Raw genomic sequence first — 14,574 nt, 5'->3', positions numbered from 1 at the left:
ATGTAGAAGCTGGTGTGGTGAAAAGTGAGAACAAGGGGGACCCTATCATGGTTCTGGGAGGGAGGGGAAGGGTTGAGGAAAGAGGTTTAGGAGGCGGGTTGGGCACGGTCGAGGGCCCTGTCAACCATAGTCGGTTAAGGAAAAAAAGAAGACATGTCAGAAGTGCCATTTTGCAAGGTAGCATCATCAAAACAGATGCGATGGAGGTGGAGGAACTGGGAGAATGGGATGGAGTCCTTACAGGAAGTAGGGTGTGAGGAGCTGTAGTCGAGGTAGCTGTGGGAGTTGGGCTTGTTATGAAATTGGTAGGCAGGGCTTGTAATGAAATTGGTAGGCAGTCTATTACCAGAAATGGAGACAGCGAGGTCAAGGAAGGGAAAGCAAGTGTTGGAGGTGGAGCATGTGAAGGTGATAGAGGGGTGGAAATTGGAAGCAAAATCGATAAATTTTTCCAGGTCCAGGCAAGAGCAGGAAGCGGCACCAAGACAGTAATCGATATACCGAGAAAAAAGTTGTGGGAGGGGGCCGGAATAGGACTGGAACAAGGAATGTTCCACATACCCCATAAAGAGACAGGTATAACTGGCGCTTATGCAGGCACTCATAGCCACAACTTTAATTTGGAGGAAGTGAGACAAGTTAAAGGAGAAATTGTTCAGTGAGAGAACAAGTTCAGCCAGGTGGAGGAGAGTGGTGGTGGATGGGGATTGTTCGAGCCTCTGTTCAAGGTAGAAGCGGAGAGCCCTCAGACTGTCCTGATGGGGGATGGAGGTGTAGAGGGACTGGATGTCCATGATGAAGAGAACACCTACCCCTTTACCTCCTCTCTCCTCACCATCCAAGGCCCCAAACACTCCTTTCTGGTGAAGCAGCGCTTCACTAGCACCTCCTTCAATTTGGTCCACTGTATTCGCTGCTCCCAAAGCAGTTTCCTCTACATTGGGGAGACTAAACGCAGGCTGGGTGACTGCTTTGCGGAATACCTTCACTCAGTCCACATGCAAGACCCAGACCTTCCTGTCACTTGCCATTTCAGCACACCATCTTACTCTCATGCCCACATGGCCGTCCTTGGCCTGCTGCAATGTTCCAGTGAAGCCCAACGCAAACTGGAGGAACAGCACCTCATCTTCCGACTAGGCACTTTACAGCTTTCCGGATTAACACTGAGTTCAACAACTTCAGACCATTAACTCTCTCTTGAATCTTTGTCCCTTTTAAATCCAATATTTCTATTTATTTATTTACTTATTTGTTTGTTTGTTTTTATTTTTTCCTCAATTACCCAGCCCCCCCGCCACGCCACCCAAACACACACACAGGCCCCACCTTTCACTGGCCCTTTATCCAGCTCTACCTGTCCCACCCCCCTCAACCAGCTTATATTTCATCTCATTTCTATTTTTGCTTACCTCTGTTGAAGAGTCATACGGACTCAAAACGTTAACTGTGTTCCTCTCCGCAGATGCTGTCAGATCTGCTGAGTTTTTCCAGCTATTTTTGTTTTTGACCCACTGTCACTTGTTTTTATGTTGTGTTTTCAAAGAGCGCTGACCCTTGTTCTGGTATTAACACATTCTGCTATCTTATCTTTATGCCACTATCAGCACCTTTTTTAGTCTTTAACACTACCTTTAACACTCCCTTTGTCTTGTGTCCAAGACATCTTTGTCAAATCTCTCTCAAGTTCCCAACTATCTCTAACCTTCTATTTTACTCCACCCTTTCTTGAATAGTATGAAATCCATCACATTCCTACTTCTCTTTGTGTAGCATCTCACAGGCATCCACTCAAAAATGCAACAGGAAGGTCACCAATGCTCTATTCAAAAGGGCCAATGAACTTGTGAGATTCACCACAGACTCTGAGATCCAGGTAGCCAAAGCTGTGGACTTCGGGTACAGTATGGCCTTCCCCCAATACAAGGGGTTATAGACTGCACAAATGTGGTGCTCCTGGGAGCAGCCAGCAGCGTTCATAAACTGAAAAGGGTTTCATTCCATTAACACGCAACTGGTTTGTGATCGCCAAAAATGAATCCTGCAGGTGTGTGCTCACTTCCCAGGGAGCTCTCATGATTTGTATATTCTCAGTCACTTTCAGGCACCACAACATTTTGCTCCCCCCATGCAACTGCAGGGATGGCTCCTGGGTGACAGGGGCTATCCTCTGAAGATGTGGTCATGACACCTGTGCGGACCACGCAAAGAAGAGGAGAGATATAATGTCTCTCATGGCTTGACAAGAGCAATTATAGAATAAACCTTTGGATTGCTGAAGATGAGGCTCCACTGCCTGAACCACTCCATAGAACCATAAAAAAGCTACGGTACAGAAAGAGGAGGCCATTCAGCCCATTGTGTCTGTGTCAGCCAAAAAATAAAAGGGTATCTAGCTGCCCATTCTAATCCCGCCTTCCAGCACCTGGTCCATAGCATGCAGGTTACAGAACTTCAGGTGCTGATCCAGCTATCTTTTAAAAGAGTTGAGGGTTTCTGCCTCCACTACCAACCCAGGCAGCAAATTCCAGACACCCGCCACCCTCTGGTTGAAGAAGTTTTTCCTTATGTCCCCTCTAATCCTTCCACCAGTCATCTTAAATATGTGTCCCCTGTAATTGACCTCTCTGCTAGGGAAAACCGGTCTTTCCTGTATACTCTATCTAGGCCTGTCAATCATGTATACCTCAATTAAGTCACCCCTCAGCCTCCTCTGTTCCAAGGAAAACAACCCTGGCCTATCCAATCTTCCTTCAAAGCTGCAGTTTTCAAGCCCTGGCAACATTCTTGTAAATCTCCTCTGCACTCTCTCCAATGCAATTATGTCCTTCCTGTAGTGTGGCAACCAGAACTGTACACAAATTTCCAGCCTTGGCCTAACCAGTGTTTTATACCGTTCCATCATTAAATCCCTGCTTTTTGTATTCTGTACCTCGTCCAATAAAGGAAAGCATTCCATATGCTTTCTTTACCACCTTATCCACCTGTCCTGCTACCTTCAGGGACCTGTGGCTAGGCACCTCAAGATCTCTCACTTCCTCTGCCCCGCTTAATATCCTCCCATTTGTCTGATTTGAATTTCACCCACTGAAACAAACTTTTGATATCATTCTGGAGTCAACAGCTATGCTTTTCACAATCAACTATACAGCCAATTTTTGTTGCATCTGCAAACTTCCCATTCATGGGACGTGGGCGTCGTTAGGCCTGCATTTATTGCCCATGTTCAGAGGGCATTGCTGTGGGTCTGGAGTAAGGACAGCAGATTTCCTTCCTTAAAGGGCATTAGTGAACCAGATGGGTTTTTCTGACAATCGACGATGGTTTCATGGTCATCAGCATATACTTTTAATTCCATATTTTTTTATTAAATTCAAATTCCGCCATCTACTGTGGTGGGATTTGTACCCAGATCCCCAGAGCATTATCCTGGGTCCCTGGATTACTAGTCCAATGACAATACCATTATGCCACTGCCTCCCCCATGTTGAAACACATGCCACAGAGAGTTTCTAGGATCATTGTGGTTTGTTGCACTTTACACAACCTTTCAAAACAGAGGGGTGAGGAATTGTCAGCCAGGGAGATGGAGGAGCTGGACTCATTCTGTAAAGACATTTTTTTCCAATATTACTGTGGGATACGGTGGAACAGGCTTGTGGGAACTGTTGTGCATGTTGTGTGTGTGTGAGACTAATTTAACTAAACTGAAGATGGTCAGACTGCAAGGTTTAAATTATCAAGTGGATTAGGTATAAAAGCAAGCATTTTGAAGTGGAGATGGACAAGATAAAATGGGATACTGGTAAATACAACATGAACAGGAATTTGCAATAGGGGATGAGTGAGGAGTTGAATCTTTAGCTGTTGGATATCAAAGAAACAGAAAGAAAGTTTTACAATTGGCAAATATCATAAGTAAATAAAGCAAAGTTATTACGTTTATTTTTCCCGAAAGTGGTGGTCATATGCCAATATGAAAGATTTTTAGATTCTGGGAAAGGTAACTTTCAAAAGAAGGTTAGGAATAATGGGTTTAAAGATAAAAGGAAGAAAATATATTTTAAGGAAAGATTGAAAGCTGTATGAGGTGTGAGGCCATGTGAGATCTTGAAGGGTGTGTTGTGCAAAGACAGACCTGTGAAAAGCAGCTTCTAGCTACTGCAGAGAAGTGCCTGGTTGTTCTAGAAAGCAAGGTTTTGTCACAAGCCTTGGATTTCCATTGTCGACTGAGTGGGAGAGAGAAGCTTGTGAAATACCTCCCTTATAGCAACAATGGATGCCTTGCAGTAATATTACTGGATTTTATAGATTAAGAATCTATAGGGACTGTTGACTGAAAAAGTATGTTTATTTGTGAGTCTAGCTAGGTAGAAATCTTTTGGGAAATGTTATAAGACAAACTTTAACTGTGTAACAATAAACTTGTGTGTTTAAGTTATCTTTTCTTTGTTAATAAATGTTTTAATTTAATATTTAAAATCTCCAAAAGTGGTAGTGGAATCTTTACATCTGACGTCAGAACACATATCTCTTGTAATAAATACAAATTGCAAAATTGTTGTGATAGCCTGGCCAAATTTCCCTTTGGGATTTGTTCAGCCCGGTAAATACCACCTGCCATATCATAACAATTTTCAGATTATGGTGAAAGGAAAGCATCAGATGATGAAAGGGAAGCATCAGATGACCATGAGGAATGGTAGGGTGCAGAAACCCATTTTCAGGCAGAGTGAAGCCCTTGCAAGACTTGTTAATTTCCTTCTCAGGTCACTATGGATGTACAAACAGCTTGGGCAGCTTACCTCCAGAGCAGCCTACAGCCATGCATCGTCTAGAACCTAGAAGGTCAACAGTGAAAGGCCTTTGACAAGAACATCCATATATACTACTGACTTGGAAAGGGGTCACATATGCTTCACTGATACTTGCTCCTGATCCTTGAACTGCCTTTCTAACAGCTCTGCGCACGCACTTTCACCAGAAGGAATGCATCGGATGCAGCCTTTATTGAGACAACATCTTCTCAGGGGGGGCGGCGGGAGGAGGGCGTGGGGGGGTGCATGGTTGCGGTTGCGGGGAGCCATATGCCATCTTGCCGGTGAGGTACTAATCCCATGAAATAGTAAAGTTTGAGAAGCACACGAACCTCTATCTCTCAGTGACTGCAGACAAGCCACGACATCCTAGCCATCCCAAAGAATGCAATGTCAATAACCCCACTTCAGCCATCAAAGATTGTCAACCATGTGGCAAGCCCTCGCAAGCCATCGGCTGGCTAGACAAATCCCAAAATCGTGACCAGTCAACACACATAAAGTTATCAAAACTATGGATTTACAAATAACATTTAAATGCCATTGAATGGTTTGACACCTGTACCACCTTTGTGCCATCACAACATCCTATGCATTCCCCACCATGTCGGGGTCACACAAAGGCATCAGCATCTGAAGTGGAGGCAGCCTTCTGCTGAGTGATATTCCCTGTTATCTGAGGTGACCTTGGCAGCTTTCCTCTGGTGATCTGAGGCCTAGAGGGCTCTGGTCTGTTGGGGCCTTCCTGCAAAGGTGCCGCGGAACCCTCCTCAGTATCTACTGGAGGTACTGGGGTCACTGGCAGAGGGGATGAAGAATAGCAGCTCACCCTTGGGCATCCTCTCGCGGCGCTCCCTGAGGTGGCTGGCTGGTGCAACTCCTCCCTGTCAGCAATAGTATCTCCATGGCTCCTGGAGGAGAAGAGGCACCTGGAGGGAAGTCTAAATGCCTTTTCCCCCTCTTGCTTAGCCACCGCTGAATGGAGCCCATGGCTAGCATGATGGAATGCAGGTCGGAGTGCATATCAGGAGCCACTGAGTATTCTGCTGGACCTGGCTTTCCATGGCAGTCGCTACTCTCATCATGAAGGAAACCATGTGCTCTCATACCTGAGACATGGCAAATTTCATGGCTTGGATGGTCTCCTCCACCTTCTGCCCAAGGCTGCACATAGCCTCTGGCATCTTCGTCAGATGTTCTGCTGCCGGTCTCTGCATCTCCATCAGGTTTCTTATGGCCTGAGGCCCGTCATCAGCATAGGCCTGGTGTCCAACAGTCCTCCATCAGGGACCTTAACTGGCACATCCTCCATTAGCTACAGGAATGTGTCCGTAATGTGATCACCAGATTGTGACCCTGAGCCTAATCGCTAATGCATTCCCACTGAGGTGACTGTTTTTGTGCTGGTTGAGGGTGCAGGGAAATGATGTGATGGTGCAACCTTTGAGTGTTGGCTTGCTGCTGACTGAGGAGGCCAAGCCTCTGGAATGCAAGGACCTGCAGTGGAGGATACAGAATTAGGTAACTATTAAGCAGAATCCCTATTCCCAGCACTGTATTAAACATGTCTCCTGTATGCCCAGTACTCAACACCAGGTTGGAGGCATCCTCACTGTACCCTCTTGCCACTCCTGCCTTACCATCCGCGATTGTGCAACCGCCCTGCTCCTCAGCTTGTTCCTCTGCCTCCTCTTCTAAAGGGGTCAATATCCTGATGTCTCCTCCACCCATCCTCACCCGTTCTCCGGAATTAAGTGTTATTTTGTCCTGCAGACAGATAGAAGGATTGACTGTCTTCTCACTGGCCAACTTACCCCTTTATGTTCATGCAGTCCTATGACAGCTAATGGCCCTTCCCTCATAAGAAGTCCACACAGGCACTCTCTCGCAACTTGCACAACTTTGCATGAACTGGCTCCCACTCATTCAGACCTCATGTTACATTTGATGTCGAGGCTTTTGGAACACAAATTCTTGCCTGGCATACCTCTCCACTTGCACATATACATTGTTTGATGACTTCACGAGAGCCACTTTGCTGAAATGCTGGCGGAGCTTAGGAGGTCGTTGACCTTTTCGGCACTGCACCCAGTTCTCTTGTGGACTCCACAGCTACCAGCCTCCATTGCAATCTCCATCCAGGCTGCCTTGTCAGATGAGTGGATCTCCAGGTGCTGTCACTTGGGAAAAACACCTCCCACCTTTCCTGCATGGCCTGGAGAACTTTCAGGGAGGCATTGCTGAATTGTGGGACCACATGTTGTTTGCTCTGAGACATCTCTCAGTACTTTTAGGGCATGGCAGCAGTTTCCGAGGTCCAAAGTTGCAAACTCTTCAAAAGTGTTGCTGCTGGCTTGCAGGGAGTAGATGCCTGTAGATGCTTCTAAATGGTGCACGGACTTTCAACCCCTTGATCTGATGGCAGGGTTGTCAATTTCCTGACCGTCTCTGATGCACAGCTGGCTGGACCCTGAGCCTCTGCATATCTAATTGGCTGCCCACTGCATAATTGTGCATGATAACCTTTCCCTAAGCAAGCAGAAGTCCCACACGCTTCTGGATCCACTGTCACGACTCTCGCTGCTAGAACAGAATTCTGCCCTTATTTATGTCGAAGTTTCTTGGGAATTTGAATGGACAACTAATATTAGTGGAAGCAAATTCCATAAAAGATTTTAAAATGAAAAATTATCTGGGGAAAGGGCTGGAAAATGACACGAAATAGATGGCTGTTTCATTCAGTGGCACATGAACAATGGGCTAATTAATTCTGTGTACTGTAAAAGTCTATGGCTTTTCCTATTTATGTACATAGATCTTCAGCTTGATTTATAGTCCCTGCTTGGGTGTAGGAACAGAGACTGGCATGTACAGAATTCCCTGGCATGTGTCAGTACGTCAGCTCCATCCCATATCCGGGCCATTTTCCCAAAGGTGGGATGGGTAAAACACTTTCACCATGTACAATCGTAGTGACAATTTCTCTGCACAGCTCCCAAGTTGCCAAGTGGGCTGACTTTTGTTGAGTTCGTTGAATATTTGCACTCTGACCAGTTCTCTAACTTGCAGCTCTGGTAATGACTTGGCTGCTTTATCAAAATGAAATTTGGCTTTCTTTTGTTTCACTTTGATCTTGTTGTTCCTATTTGTTGTTGTTACTACTTCTGGCTTAAAATGATTGGAAGGGTAGTCAGGGTGCGGTGTGACATTTGTCACTGGACTGGAATACTTTTCATGCCTTCAGTGTGTTTCTCCCCTTTTAAGATTGCCTTGTACACATCTGTACTGAATTTAGTCAATATTTTGATGATCACTTTGGCAATTTCCACTGCTGCCTCAGCCCTTCTATTTGACTGGGGATAGCGTTGGGATGATGGGAACACCATCACCTGGAAGTTCCTCTCCAAGCCACTCACCATCTTACTTGGAAATGTATCACCGTTCCTCCGCTATCGCGGGGTCAAAATCCTGGAACTCCCTCCCTAACAACACTGTAACTCTTTAGCGTCAAACCAAATAAACTAAATTAACAAATCAGGGAACAAATTAAAAGGTAGCCCCTTAAAAGGAAACTGCAAAAACAAAAGACAAAATTTAAAGGAAACTTACAAACATTAAACCAAAATGTGTCAAAAGGGTCAGTAAAACACCTCAGACCCCGCGGTGCCCATCGAGCATGGAAGGCCTTGACAGTGCCAGTGGACACTGCGCGCTCCCTCTCCAGGGACACTCGGCCACAAATACAGCCACGAAAGAGGGTCAGACAGTCGGGCCGGACAACGCCCTTGATCGCCTGCTGCCTGGGCCTGTTAATGGCCAACATGGCCAGGCTCAGGAGCAGGTTCACAAGGAGGCCCTCCTCCCTCCCCGCCCCCCGCCTCCACACCAGGTGCCCATAGATCAGGAGTGTGGGACTGAAGTGCAAACAAAATAACAATAAAAGGTTCTTCAAATAACTAAAAAGGGGGTGCAGCCTACAACAACTAGCATATGCATGGCCCACGGACTCCACAAGGCTGCAAAAGACACGGGCATCTTGGGAGTCCATGAACCAACACAACCTATGATTGTATGGGGCAGATGCGTGCAACGCCCTCCACCCCAGGTCCCCGATGGAAAGGGGGAGGACTCCCATGTAGAGCGTCCCCCACTGGGGACCCCCGCTGCCGGACAGCAACAAGGCACACCAGGGCTTTTCCGGGCGGCAGGCGAGGGCAAGGAAGTGAAAGGTGTGCAGCCCATACAGGAAACCCCTCCACACCATGCTAATGGGCATCTTACAGCACTGTAGGTGTACCTACACCACATGGACTGCAGCGGCTCAAGAAGGCAGCTCACCACCAACTTCTCAAGGACAATTAGAGATGGACAGTAAGTGCTGGCCTAGCCAACGATGCCCACATCCCATGAATGAATTAAAAAAAATGTATTGCTGCATTTCCCAATCATTCATGAAGTCTCTGAATTTTTCACTCATGAATTGAAGGCTATTGTCGCACATCATAATGAAATGCCATGACAATTGAAATGTGCTTTCAGGCATTCTACGATTTCACTGGTAGTCTTTGGTGTCAGCTGATCTAACTCGGAGTAGTCTGAATATTAGTCGACTATGATGAGATAATCCGGTCCTGTAAGAGTGAAGAAGTCTACTCCGAGCTTCATCCATGGTCAGCCTGGGATGTCCTGAGCGGCTCTTTAGCTTGCTTAGCATGGTGTTCATTACAAGCACTGTACTGACTGATGTGGTCCTTAATCTCGTTGCCCATGTTTGGCCAGGAGAGCAGTTCTCTTGCCTTCCTCAGACTGGACATGATTCCTTGATGACTTGCATGGACGCTCTTTTTCTCATCTCCTTAGAGAAAATGACCCTGGCCCCTTTGTATAAGATGCCATCTTGTGCGATCTTCACTTTTCTAAGGCCAGTACTCTCTTATAGCAACAGGTGTGTCTTTGATGGTTTCAGACCACCCTTTCATTGCTACTTCCTATAACACTTGAAGAGTTGTATCTCATTGTGTAGTTTGCTTGATCTAAGCAAGACGCTTGTTTGTCAGACTCAATGTCTCTGCTGGGTTGATGACTTCCAGAGCAGTTGTTCCTTCCTGTTGAATCTGGAAGATTTCACTTTCTGTGCTAGCATCATCAACTTCCTTCAAAGGGAGTACAGCTCTCGACAGCATGTTGGCGATGTACATCTGCCTCCCTTGCTTGTAGTTCACTTCCAAATGATATCTCTGCAAATGAAGTAACATCTTTTGGAGCAGAAGCAGTTTGAGACAGATACTTCAAAGTGGTCAGACTTTACCATCATTTTCTTTCTCCCAGAAAGGTACTGATTAAAATGCTCACAAGCAAAGACAATAGCCAGACACTATTTCTCGATTTGTGCGTAGCATCATTCAGTTTGTGTTAACATCCTGGATGCAAAAGCAACTGGTTGTCCCTGCTGCATGAGGGTTGCTCCAAGTCCTGTTTTTCTGGCATCACACTGCAGGGTGTCGTTGTCGTTGACATCACAGTACCTCAGCACTAGTTGTTTGAAGTGAGTGAAAGCTGCTTCTTGTTCTGTGCTCCAATACCATTGAACATCCTTTGCAATGAGCTTGTGTAGAGGTTCACAATCTGCTGACAAATTGGGCAAGAACTTGGCTAGATAGTTCACAACTCCAAAAAATCGGTAAAATGCCTTCTGGTTGTTTTGTTGCTGCATCTCTGCTACAGCTCACACCTTACAAGGATCAGGGCAAAGTCCTTTCACTGTCAGTACATGACCTATGAGCCTGACTTGAGTCATCTTCAGTTGCAGTTTTTCCTTGTTCAGCTTTCGGTTCATCTGATAAGCTCTCTCTAGCAGCTTGACTAGATTCTGATCATCGTCTGCGATGGCGTCTTTCATTGTGTCCCCACATCCATAGGCCAACAGTTATGATCATTTCCACTCTTGGAAGGTCATAGACTACCTTGTGCTGTCTGCATTGCACTCTTCTGCAGCAGTAAAAATGCCAAATAGTGTGCACAACCATCTGTACCTCCTAAATGGCAGCCAGAATGTAGTCAGGAAACAGATGCTTTCATTCAATTTCACTTTCCAGTGTCCATCCAACTCAGGACTGGGCATCCATGAGGCGCAGTGGGCCATCAGCAGCAGCAGATTATACTCGGTCACAATCTGTAACCTCATGGCCCGGCAAATCCCCCACTCTATTACCATCAAGCCAGGGGATCAACCCTCGTTCAATCAAGAATGCAGGAGGGAATGCCAGGAGCAACACCAGGCGTGCCTAAAAATGAGGTGTCAACCTGGTGAAGCTATAACACAGGACTACTTGCATGCCAAACATCATAAGCAGTAAGTGATAGACAGAGCCAAGCGATTCTACAACCAGTAGTTCAGTTCTAAGCTCTACAGTCCTGCCACATCTAGTTGTGAATGGTGGTGGACAATTAAACACCTCAATGGAGGGGGAGGCTCCACAAATATCCCCTCCTCAATGATGAAGGAGCCCAGCATGTCAGAGTAAAATATAAGACTGAAGCATTCGCAACAATCTTCAGCCAAAAGTGCTGAGTGGATGATCCATCTCAGCCCCCTCCGGAGATTCCCAGCATCACAGATGCTAGTCTTCAGACAATTCGATTCACTCCATGTGATATCAAGAAATGGCTGAAGGCGCTGGATAGTGCAAAGACTATGGGCCCTGACAATATTCCAGCAATAGTACTGAAGACTTGTGCTCCAGAATTTGTTGCACCCCTAGCCAAGCTGTTCCAGTACAGCTACAACACTGGCATCTACCCAGCTATGTGGAAAATGTCCCGTATGCAGAAAGCAGGACAAATCCAACCCGGCCAATTAGCACCCCATCAGTCTACTCTCCATCATCAGTAAAGTAATGGAAGAGGTGATCAACAGTGCTATCAAGCGGCACTTGCTTAGCAATAACCTGCTCACTAATGCCCAATTTGGGTTCTGCCAGGGCCACTCAGCTTCTGACCTCGTTACAGCCCTAGTTCAAACATGGAGAAAAGAGTTGAACTTCGGAGGTGAGGTGAGAGTAACTGCCTTTGACATCAAGGAGCCCTAGCAAAACTGGAGTTAATGGGAATCAGGGGGAAAACTCTCCACTGGTTGGAGTCATATCTAGCACAAAGGAAGATGGTTGTAGTTGCTGGAGGTCAGACATCTCAGATCCAGGACATCACTGTATGAGTTCCTCGGGGTAGTGTCCTCGGCCCAATCACCATCAGCTGCTTCATAATGACCTTCCTTCCATCATAAAGTCAGAAGTGGGGATGTTCGCTGATGATTGCACAATATACAGCCAAATAAAGACATAAATCTTGCTAGTAATCGTAGTCTAGCAGAACAGAATCTACAATATCAATATCACCCCAAATTGGACTGCCAGAAACTCCAATTAACTGGGAAATATCAAGAACTACAGATACTATTTGAAGCATATCAGATGAGGAAGTCAAAATTAGACAGTCTAATTTTGTCTTAGAAAAATTAAGACTATCACTAGCAACTAACCTCAACATCTGATGCATTTATTTTCTATCTGATTGTACATTTTCAATGTATAATTTTGGTGATTCTAGGTGTTTCCTAGGTTGTAATTTATACTTAAATTTGTATTTATAATGAAATTTGTTCAGGTTTCTTGTTCAACAATGTGGCAATCTCATAATTGTGCCATTAAGACTGGAAGAGTTGACAATTTTCTTTCAAATCTCCCTTTGTCTTCAGAGGAGCAGGCACTGGAATATTCAAAGCCATAATGACTCACCCAGCTGTCAATGTGTACAAGGTTGCAAACCGAAGTTTTGATTATTCCCCACTGTTTTTTACATCTGTTTGGTCTCTTACATCTATCAAAATCCACTCAATCCCAGCTGCACACTTCTGACACCATATTCCATATGGTGTGTTAAACTGGCTACTATCCTAAAACCTTTATTTACATATGATGACAACAGAAGTCATATGAGCATGACACTGTATACGAAAAGTATTCATTCAAACAGCTGGGGAGCCAATGCTCCAGGCTGGCTTGGAGACCCCCTCTGCCAGCCTGCAGGCTGACGCCATCTGCAGGGGCTTCCTCCCACGTTGGTGGCCAGGATGCACAGGCCATTTATTCATTTTAAATTTAAAAAAGCCTGGGAGAGGGAGCCTCCATTTCAGGGCACCCTCTCTCTCACTTACCTGCCATCATAGCCTGCTACTGCTAAGCTGGGTGGTCTCGTATTGGGCCACCAGCTTTGAGAGCCCATCCCTAGTTGAGCGGCGTGTCCACCTTCTGACCATTAATTGTACAATTCAGAAAATATCACAATGAGTGACTGCTGCACAGTATGGCTTCTGACCCACAATGAACCTAACAGTGAGGTTCAGAGGCCCGCAGGACAATCTAGTCCTTGTTTCTGTCTCTTGCTGTGTTCCCTTGAACAGTGATTCCATTTTGGAATTCTTCCAATTTATTCCTGTGGCAGCTTTTCAGCGGAATATATCAGGTAGCCTCTGCCACCATTGGCAGTATCTAGTGATACTGAAGAAAATAATCCCGATGTCTCCAGTATAAGTAGGGGTCCATTTCCAAGGCCACGAGCAAGCCTCTTGTATCTCACCAAGGTGAATTCTTGTATAAGTAGTGCATGTTGGCAGGTTACTTTACCATGGTGAGTAATTGCACTTGCACCTTATCCCATGTTGGCTAACTTCCATGACAGTGAGCAACATCAAGGGAGGTCAACATGTTTTATTCTTGCAGTAAACAAAGTGATAATTTTTTAACTGCTCAGTCCTTGCAAACTACTGTCTAATTGCCAAACCTTGTTTTTCCCCCAAAGTCCCTAAATATGTTGTCAGCTCCCAAATCCGTGCCCATCTTTCCTGGAACTCCCTGTTTGAATCCTTCCGATCAGATTTCTTTTGCTACTGAAACAATACTTACTAAAGTCACAAATTACCTTCTATGTGACTATGACAAAGGTAAACTATTCCTTTTCTCATCCTTCTCAATTTGTGTGCAGCCTTTGACACAGTTGACCACACCATCCTCCTCCAAAGGCTCCAGCTGGGTGCAACTGCATTTGTCTGGCTCCAATCTTTTCTATCCAATCAAAGTAGAGAATCACCTGCAAAGATTTCTCTTCTGCTCCAGTATTGATACCTTTGGTGTCCCACAAGGGTTCATGCTTGTAAGGAAGTCCCTAAACTTGCGACTTTGGGAGGATGGAATATTCGGGCATGTAGAGGGAGGAGTCACAAAATCGCTATTGTCCTTACGGGAGAAAAGATGTCACAGTGCCCAGGAGTGAGGACGAACTGGTGGTGGAATCCCTAATCTGGCGGTGCTAACTCTGGTAGAGGAAGATGGCATGTGAGTGTGGAGTGAGGTCCTCTGGTCATGGAGAGGCAGGGGTTTCAGAGGAAGGTAAGAGTCCAGTGGACAAGAAAGAGATTGGGGGAGAGGATGTGAGATGTAGGGTAGTAGATGTAAGACTGACAGGTGAAATCCGCTAATCCATTATACTCGTCCATTCAGAAGTCATTGCTTACCCAGACCTCGAATCCGATTTGTAAGTGGAGATGGAGACTTAAATATGTTTTCCCTCCCTCAGATGGAACATCCTCCAGACCACAGAATGACCCGGAAGACCCTCCCTTGACATCATAGGATGATGTCCAGCCAGATGCACCCGTGTCACATCCTTCTTTCTGCGCCATGCACCACCTCAGATACAGGGA

Source organism: Cetorhinus maximus, chromosome 2 (genome assembly GCF_964194155.1).
Source record: "Cetorhinus maximus chromosome 2, sCetMax3.hap1.1, whole genome shotgun sequence".
NCBI lineage: Eukaryota > Metazoa > Chordata > Chondrichthyes > Lamniformes > Cetorhinidae > Cetorhinus > Cetorhinus maximus.
The sequence above is the reverse complement of the archived record's forward strand: the minus strand, read 5'-3'. Positions refer to the sequence as shown.